Here is a 9,585-nt window from a genome sequence, read left to right on the forward strand (position 1 = left end):
CCTCCAGAACTGTGCAGGGATGGATTTCTGTTGTTTCAAGTGGCCCAGTTTGTGGCAGTTTGCTGTGGCAGCCCTAGAAAACTAGTAATGTGTGCGAGGTAACCATCTGTATGTACCCAGGTGTTCCTGTGTCTTTAATTCTTGTTCTGTTGATGGAACATATTTAGAAACAGCAATCAACAAGCCTGATTAACACCTGTTCCTCCTTTCACCTCATCCCCCCCAGGTGAGATGGAAAACATGCTGCCCGGTGAGGCACTTAGCTGTTTGGCCCACCCAGTCTTAAGTGAGATAGCTTTCCTCTCCCTTCTCCCCCTCCTCCTTCCCTTCCTCTTCCTCCTTTTTCTAGTCTGCATCCGTTTCTGTCATTCTCCCTTTTTCTTTTCCGTCAATACTCATGGCTGCTGGGCTCCAGGCACCTAGCAGGGGACAGCGTGTTCTAACCAACCCCCAAATGCTGGGAGGTATGAAAGCAGACCCTGGAGACGCTTTGCCCTAGATGACAAGTGCTGTCACCCGCACACCCCTGGCCGAAAGCACGAATTGCCCTCCGTCCCCAGTCCATCCACCCGCGCGTGCTGACACACCTCGCACGTCGCTTGGCGGAGGAAAGGAATGGCACAGAATAACTCCGCTGGGCGCGGCTGCAGGTGGAAATAGTTCTCTGTGTTTGTGGCTAGAACCTGTTCTCCCCAGGCTGGCCCGCTGGTGCTGAGGAGAGGCGACCACACACAGTTCTCCGCGGCAGTGGCGCTCTGGCTGACCGTGGTGGCCGAGGGGAGAGTGACAAGGTGGGGCGTGCGTGGTGACTGATGAGGCGTCGGTACGGCAGCCGGGGTGAGGGGGACAACGGGGGGTGTGGAGCCGTGGTGACGGCAGGATGGTACCTGGGATGGTGCTGGCGGAGGTGGTGGCGACCCTGGTGGTGAGGGCGTTGGTGGGGGCGGTAGCCATGCTTGCGGCGGAGACAGCCACTCGTGGAGGTGGTGGTTAGGACCGCAGAGGAGGCAACGTAACCGAGGGACTGGAGAGCGTAGAGGTGCTGTTGACAGAGATGGGGGAGGTGACGGGAGGGGCTGGAAATGGCTGCCAGGGGAGCTCTTGTTGTGCTTGGCAGTGGGGGTGGTGGCCAGGACCACTGCCACAGCTCAGAGGCTTAGGAGCGACACTTAGTTCTCGCCCACTTCACTTGTCCGCACCGCTGGGGCGGCTCCAGGGCTCCACGGCGCGTCTTCCCCTCCCGGATCCCAGGCTTCGGGAGTGGCTCTCGCGGCCGAGAGGCTGCCTGTAAGAGCTGGTAGACGCGTGGGACGCCTCTTAGAACTTCTCTTGGGATGTAACAAACGTTGCTCTGCCTTACGTCCCGTGGTCAAGGCCAGGGTCAGTGGAATGGGGATGGCACTCCTTCAAGAAGGTTCTGCACGTCCCGGACAACAGCCGGAGAGGCACAGTCCTCTTAGAGGGAAGAGAGAATGGGCAGCTACGGTACGCCGCGGGTGAGTGCGGCGTGGTGGCGGCGGCGGCCCTGGTGGAAGCTGGGGTGGCCTTGCTCCTGGCGGGAGTGCTGAGGGTGGTGACGGTTAGCGGTGGGCGGACGGTTGGGGTGGGGGTGCTGGCGTCGGTGGGAATGACGCGGGGCAGGAGTGACGCCATGCCAGAGCAAGAGTGCTGAGCGTGGTGGTGACAGCACCGCAGATGTGGCGTTCTCGATTGTCTCTTGCTAACTCAGAATCACCACCGCCCTCTGCTGTGGTCTCCTCCACACCCTGGAGAATCCCTTACCCATGTGGCTCTGGCTTAGAGTCTGCAGAGACATGAGATTTGGAAAGTGGAAAAGCAAGAGGCAGTTGCAGGCAGGTGACAGCCCAGAGGTTTGCAGCACCTTTTAGGTGACCCTCTGAGAACCCCTGCTTCAGGGCTGCAGGCTTAGATATTCAGAGGGAGCTCCCCAGAATATCATGAGATTCTAGCAGCTTCCCGGCAAGCTCTTGAGATCCACCACTTTGGAGCCGCACGCTGAGACCATCAGTGACGACTTGCTTCCCTGATCTTTACGTCCCCAGGTCACCCAGTGGTTGTGGAAACTTGTGTTAAATGTCCTTATACCTCTTACACAGTCAGTAACTGTGTGCACATGGTCATGGTGACAGTGGCTCAGATGAAGTCGGTGGCAGTGGTGGAGGTGGGCGTGGTGACGGTGGTGACGACGCAGGCCGTGGTGGTGGTGTGATGTCAGTGTGGTGTTGGAGGGGGCGGTGGTGGTGGTGATAGAGATGATGGTGGCGGTGGTGAGGAAGGCGGTTGCCATGGAAACGGGGTGATGCAGGTGGTGGTGGTGATAATAATGGTTTGGTCACGTTGTAGTAATGGTGGTCGTGGTAACTGGGACCTTTGTTGAGGTTAAGGTGGCGGCGGTGATGGTGGGGATGGAAAGGATGAGCGTGCTGGTGGTCACGGTGATAAAGACACTGGCTGCGGTGGAGACGGCGGTGTGACGGTGATGACACTGACAGAATGAAGCAGTTAGTGGCGACGGTGACGGTGGGGAAGGAGGTGGTGATGGAGGGATGTCAGAGGTGGGACGGTGGCAGTGCGGATGGAAGTGGTGGTGACGGTGACGATGCTGGTAAAGGCGCTGGTAACGATGGGCGTGATGGTGGCCACGGTAACGGTGATACTGGTTGGGGTGATGGAGGTGATGTCGGAGTTGGGATGTGGTGGTGATGGCAGTGGCGGTGTGACGGTAGTGACGTGATGGTGACGCTGGTTCAGGTGGGGACCGTCGTGCTGGTGGTGAGGGCAGTGGTGATGGGGGGACGAGGGTAACCGTGGAGGCTTAGGGTGGAGGCGGGGATGCTGGATGCTGTGGTGATGGTAATAATGGGGGGATGTGATATCGGTGACAAGCCTGGGGCCTCATGACAACGTCATCAGGACAGTGTGTGGGTGGTTACAACAGGCTAAGACACGGGATCCAGGGTGTCGAGGTGCCCACACACCCTGCAGAGGCTCGCCCCCGCCCGTGCCCCCCTCCCCACCCTGCCTGAGGCTCACGCGGGCCTCCGCTGGCCTCCCGCAGAGGAACTCTGCCCCGAGATGCTTCCGGAGCCCCTCAGCAGGTTCCCTGCCCTGCTCTGCCCCCAGGTCCTGTGCTCAGCCTGAGGCCTCTTGGGTGGGCAGCAGGAGGCAGCTGGGATGGAGACGGGCTGGGGGGCCACCAGAGCCCAGAGAGCAGGCCACCCAGTAGGACTCACGGGGAAGGGCAGACCCCAGTTCCTCACTGCCGCGGGGCCCCGAGGGTGGAGAGCCTTCCCATTACCGAGGGGAATGTAAGCGCCCCATAAAGGATGCTGTGGAATTTGGGGGCTGCATGCCGAGGTGACTTCCCCTTCTGCAAGGGGTTTGGACTAGTGTCCCCTGAGGCCCTACAGCGAAAGTGTTCACAGAGACCGGTGGGAGTGGCAGGGGCCTCTGGGGTCCCTCCTCAGGGCCCGCCCAGAGGAACAGGGCTGAGCTGACGCGACCTTCGCTCAGGCCCCCCCACCTTGACTCGCTGGCTGTCCATCACTTTCGCTCTCTGAGCTTCTCTGCCCTCATTGGCCATGGGGGTGGGCGGGGGGGGGGGCTCCTCCCCTCTGGGCAGCCAGCCTGGCCTCCCTGGCCCACCCTGAAGCCACGGCCTGGGAAGAAAAAGAGGACGCTGGGTGAGCAGGGGATGGTAGGCGGAGCCTGACCTGATGCACCGGGAGGCCCAGAGAGGGCAGGGCACACCCAAGGTCACACAGTGGTCCCAGGAACTCTCCCCGGGGTGAGCTGATGGCGGCCGATTAGGCAGCCACTTGGTATTCTGAGCAGCCAGAGGCCCCTCTCTGTCTCTGTAATTAATGGAGTGGCTTTTTAAAAGGATTCTAATCACCCCTGATCCTATCTGCTTATCACTAGCGTTCCTAATTAGATGATCCTGGCAGTCACTCGGGCTAATTCCCCCCAGCCCTGCGCAGCCCTGCCCAGCCCGGGGCAGCCCACCCCACCCCCCAAACAACCCCAGCCCAGCCAGATGGGCAGCTCAGGCCTTCTCTCCCCTCAGGGCCCCTGGTTCTCTAACCGCATTACTTTCAGGATGGATGGGTGACAGCGATGGATGGGCCGCTGGATGGACAGTGACCGGTGAGTGAAGGCACTGAGTGATAGACAGCTACAAGGGTGGGTGGGTGGACAGACGGACACACTGGGAGGTTGAAAGCTCGGCCTGTCAGGTCAGGCAGCACGGCCATTTACTAGCTCTGTGTTCTTGGGGAAGTCACTTAACCTCTCTGTGCCTCGGTCTCCTCATCTCATCTGTAAAATGGGGGTAATCATAGTATTTTCCTCATAGGGTTGCTGTGAGGACAGCTTAGAGCAGAGGAAGCGCTTGCTAGTGTAAATTAACTACAGCAGTGTGGATAACGGGGGGCGGGGGGGTGGCTAGACAGATGGATGGAAGGACAGACTGACACATGAGTGAAGGGAGGACTGGTGGACAGGTGGTCCGAGGAAGAACGGGCAAAGGGTAGAGGAACATACAAGATAGTGGGCTGATGCGAACTGGGCAGGTGGTGGGGTCGCCAGACAGGCGAGGGGAGTTGGGGGCAGCCTGTCTTCTCCAAAAGCAACAGGACGATCTCAGCTCAGGTCCCAACACAGACATGGCTCAGACCTGCCTTTCCTCCCCAGGACCTCCGGGAAAACTCCCAGCCCAACACCCCCAGCCAGTGGACGGGTGCCCACTGGGTCCCCTGCGTCCTTATCCTCAATGCCCGCCCAGGTAACACCCGCTGCGGGTGGGCCACATGGCCTCTGGAGGCTCATATTTAGCCTCACATGGGCGTTTACTGCCTGAGAGAAGCCATCATTTGCGGGACCACCCTCCCCACCGCCAAGGTCCAAAGTGTGCCAGCCTTCAGGGCAGCAGCTCTCATCTCCCCGCCAACAGTGCCATAGACCCCAGCCCAGCACTGCCAGGAACAGCCCTGGGAAGGGCTCTGATCCCCATTCGAACAGCTGGTCCTAAGCATCCAGGAGAATTCAACCCGCAGGCGCTCCCCCAACACCCACGGGCCTCTGCAGCTTCTGAGTTGCGGGACTTCCTAGGTCTTCCTAGAAAAAGTCTAGAGCAAAGAAGCCTGAAGCATCTTTCAGGGTTAAGGCCTACACACATATGCACACGTTCACACCATCATCCACCCACCCATCCCACATGTTTCTTGTGCAGCCTGCGCTGTGGTCCAGGCACTCTTCTAGGTGCCGCAGGTGTATGTGCCAGTGAACACACTAGATGGAGCCTTGCCCTTACGGAGCTGACTCTAGTGGGAAGATACAAGAAGCTGATGACAAGTGAAGGTTTCATCTAACGTCAGGCAGTGAGAGGTGCCATGAGGAAAAAGCAGAAAGAGGGCTGCCCTTTCAGATGGGCCGGTCAACAGGGCAGCACCCTCCACACACGTGCCCAGACCCAGGCCCCACGCGTCAGTGCACGCCTGTACACACAAACGCACGCGTATGCACGTGCACACAAGCACACACGAGCCCCCCACGAGGCCTGCAACCCTGCCGTGGCTGCAGATCGGGGCACGCTGTCCCCAGAGGTGCTGAATTCAGCTGAGTCACCTCCCTTTTGCCCACCCCACACAGGGAGCCCCCGCCCCAGGCTGTGGGAGAGAGAATGAGACACACAGCAAGTTTGGGAGGGAGAGGCGACGCTTGTCTGGGGCATTTGGGAAGGCTGCGGGGGGGCGGGTGACGCCTGGGCAGGGCCGGAAGGGGTTCGTTCCAGCAGGGTCTGGGGGCGGTGCAAGGGGTGGCGGCATTGGCCTCTGGCCTCAGCCTCACACACGTGAAGGGCCCTGGATTTAGACACCGGCTGTCTTTCCAAATGATGCAAAGCGCTCAGTCATGGAAAACATCATATTTCCAGGTGGGAAGGTGTTCACCGTGCAACTGTAAACACGTCTGCGTTCTCAGTCTGCACCGTGCTGGGGCACTGGGCATTCATCTTCTAAACCGCTGGTGCCAACAGGGACGGTGCTCCCTCCCCAGTGGACATTTGCAATGACTGGAGGCACTTTTTAAAAAAATAAATTTATTTTATTATTTAATTTTATTTATTTTTATTATTTATTTATTTGGCTGTGTTGGGTCTTCGTTGCTGCGCCTGGGCTTTTCTCTGGTTGTGGCGAGCGGGGGCTACTCTTTGTCACAGTGCACGGGCTTCTCACCGCGGTGGCTTCTCTTGTTGCGGAACATGGTCTCTAGGCGTGCGGGCTCAGTAGCTGTGGCGCACGGGCTTAGTTGCTCCGCGGCATGTGGGATCTTCCCGGACCGGGGCTCGAACCCGTGTCTCCTGCATTGGCAGGCGGATTCTTAACCACTGCGCCACCAGGGAAGCCCTGGAGGCATTTTTAATTGTCATGACTTGGAGGGGGTGCTCATGGCATCTTGTGGGGCGAGGCCAGAGACGCTGCCAAACTCCTGCAGTCACACGACAGGCCAGGTGTCACCAGAGCAAGGCCAAGAACCCTGGGCTACACCCCAGAATCGTCATTTGACGTGCAGTTCTACCGCATTTCTACTTTTTGTGTGCCAAAGGCATTCACTTCTTTCATGTGAACATTTAAAACATAAGGGTGAAAAAAAAAAATAAGGGTGACCTGTTTGGCTGTTTATTTCCTAATAAATTAATAAAGTCAGAACCTCGAAACATCGAGGGGTTGCCTGGGCCTGAGGGGACGAGGGCTGCAGAGGCTCAGATGCCAGGCCCAAGAGCTTGGATGTGTCCCGGGCTGGGGAGCCCTTGGGAAGATCTGAAGTGGGGAGAGGGAGAGGGACGTAATCAGTTGCATGTTCCAGAAAGATCTCTCCACCACGAGACTGTTTCATACCCAACAAACTGGTAAAAATGTGCAAGGCTGACATGACCAAGTGGTGGTGAGGACGCGAAATTCCCAAAACCTGCTGGTGGGAATGTTGATTGGGACAAGAAGATTGGAAATTCCTGGCCTTGTCCTGGCAGCGTGAGGGCGCCGAGTCCCTTGACTCAGTAGTTCCAGTTCTAGGCTCTTCCCCCCCCCCCGCGCCCGGGAGAAGCAGGGCCTGGGGTCATTCCGGGACTGCAGGACATTGTATAAACTCTGTCATGTCGGTCCCTCTCGCAGAGTCTTTTCTCTGGCTGGCTTTGAAGGAGGAAGCTGCCGAGAATCTTACAGCTGCGAGGAAATCGCTTCTGCCGAAACCAGAGGGAGGCTGACAGCCAGTCAGTGTTTCCCTGGTCCAGCCTCTGATGAGAACCCAGCCCTGGTCTACGTCTTGCTTGCAGCCGTGTGGGACCATAAGCTACACCGCGCCTGGGCTCCTGACCCACAGACCGTGAGACAGAAACATGTATGCTTCTAAGCTTCTGAGTTTGTTGGGATTTCTTTTTTCTTTTATATATATATATATATGTATGTGTATATATATATATATATATATATATATACATATATTTATTTATTTATCTTTGGCTGCGTTGGGTCTTTGCTGCTACGTGGGTTTTCTCTAGTTGCGGCAAGCGGTGGCTACTCTTCGTTGCGTGCGCGGGTTTCTCATTGCGGTGGCTTCTCTTGCTGCGGAGCACGGGCTCTAGGCGTATGCGCTTCAGTACTTGTGGCACGTGGGCTCAGTAGTTGTGGCATGCGGGCTCAGTAGTTGTGGCGCACAGGCTTGGTTGCTCTGCAGCACGTGGGATCTTCCCGGACCAGGGCTCGGACCCACGTCCCCTGCATTGGCAGGTGGATTCTTAACCACTGCGCCACCAGGGAAGTCCCTGTGGGGATTTCTTACACAGAATAGAAAATCAGTACAGGGTCAGGGAGGGGGCGTGTTGTATTGTTAGCTATATTTTTGGCTATCTGAAATATTTCATAATTGAAATTGAAAGATGCCCATGGCTGAAGAGACAGACTGCAGAGCATGAGCTGGAGGCCGGGGGGTCACAGAGGAGGCCAGCGTGCCGCTCTGTGGGTGAGGGTGGAGCTGGGCAGTGTAAGGGGGCTCAGGGAATGTGTAGAAACATCCACTGCATCCCTAAATTCTGAGGAAGGGGAGGGGCCGTCCCAGCGTCCCCTCCACACCTGGGAAACCTGGATCACAGCCCTCCCCCCAGGTCAGCACAGCCCAATCTCGGGGGAGGAGCAGGGAGAAGGAATAAGGACGGCCTTTTCCCAGGGTCCCCTAGGGAGCCCTGCAGTGTGGGCAGGGGGGACAGATGGAGTGGTAGGAGGCGGCCGCTGGGCTGGGTCCACCACGTCCGTCTCCTGGGAGAAGACCCCCGCCCCCGCTCCAGCCTGCATGCCAGGGGGAGCCATCCCAGGGGGTGGGAGCACCAGCCCTGCCTGTACTCAGTGTCCCCAGCTGTACAGTAGGGTGATCTGAGGGCACCCTGCCCGCTCGGGGGCAAGATGGGAGGAAATGCTGAAAGCGCCTGCTAAACAGCCAGGGCCGTCCCCTCGGCCCTCCCATCCCTGGCAGCCTTAGGTGCTGTGGGGAAGGAAGAACAAAGAGGTCCCCAAACACCCTGGGCTTCTAGGAGTGGAGACGGGCATCAGGGCTCAGTCTGACGCCCACTGAGCTGAAATGGCATTCGAAGGCGACCTCCTTGTTGGGTGGGCTCTCCAAGGACTGAGGAACCTTTGCCTTCCACATATTATCCTTGTAACAACCCTGCAAAGTGTGGTCTTATTTTACTGGTGAGGAGTCAGGATTCAGAGAGGCTAAGCCACTTGCTCAAGGCTGCACAGCAAGAGAGAGGCAGCTCTGTCTGCCCCACAGCCAGGCCTTGTCCTTGGGTGACATTGGTTAGGAACTGGGGAGCCCTCAGGGGCTGAGGGGAGGGAGACTTCAGATAAGGCTTTCTCTCGGATCTTTGGCTGGGGTTTTGAAGGGTGAAGAGAAGTTCTCCCGGCAGATCTGAAGGGGAGAACATCCCAGTGATGTTCCTACATCCCTTATTATTTCCTACATTATAAAAGTGGCACATAACACCTTAAAATATTAGCCCAAGTTTATAAAGTGGAAAGTACCCTCTCACCACCCCGGTCTCTCATACTTCCCGGAAGTAACCGCTGTTATTCATTAGGCATATGTCTTCCCGGGTTTTTTTCTATATGTACACAAACATTTTTAAAACAAAAAAGTCACGCATTATATATTGTTCTGCAATTTGCTTTTTCTACCCCCCAAAGAACCCTGCAGTTTAGCTTTTATTTCTAGTATTTCTGTGAAGTGCACCTGAGGAGAGCTTGGAATTTCGATCAGCATTCCCACATACGGCACACGCCAGCAGCTGTTTCTGCTATCGGCAGGCCTTTTCCATTTTTCTGAGAGGAGAGGTAAAAAGTGGTACCTCCTTGCAAAATGTGCATGTACTTGATTCTTTCTGAGGTTGAGCTCCTGTCCAAATGTTTATCAAGTGTTTATTTACATGTCTGTCAGGAAGGACCTGTCTGTGTATCCTTTGCCTGGTTTTCTCTTTTTCTTGTGTGTGTGTGTGGGGGGGGGGGGGGTGTCTTT

The 9,585-nt window shown here is 57.0% G+C and overlaps 1 long non-coding RNA gene across 2 annotated transcripts in view; it reads left to right on the top strand.

Annotated features, from left to right (window-relative positions):
• The first annotated feature begins 703 nt into the window (after positions 1-703).
• LOC129391506 (uncharacterized) overlaps positions 704-9,585 on the top strand; it is an 11,286-nt gene continuing 2,404 nt past the window's right edge. Inside the window, exons 1-4 of one of the 2 annotated variants that reach the window (XR_008615714.1) lie at positions 704-791; positions 4,088-4,167; positions 7,191-7,416; positions 9,258-9,404. This is a non-coding gene — a long non-coding RNA (uncharacterized lncRNA). The remainder of the gene's footprint in view (positions 792-4,087; positions 4,168-7,190; positions 7,417-9,257; positions 9,405-9,585) is intronic. The other variant, XR_008615715.1, reaches the window with a different exon arrangement.

The sequence above is a fragment of the Physeter macrocephalus genome, chromosome 18 (genome assembly GCF_002837175.3).
Source record: "Physeter macrocephalus isolate SW-GA chromosome 18, ASM283717v5, whole genome shotgun sequence".
Classification (NCBI taxonomy): Eukaryota; Metazoa; Chordata; class Mammalia; order Artiodactyla; family Physeteridae; genus Physeter; species Physeter macrocephalus.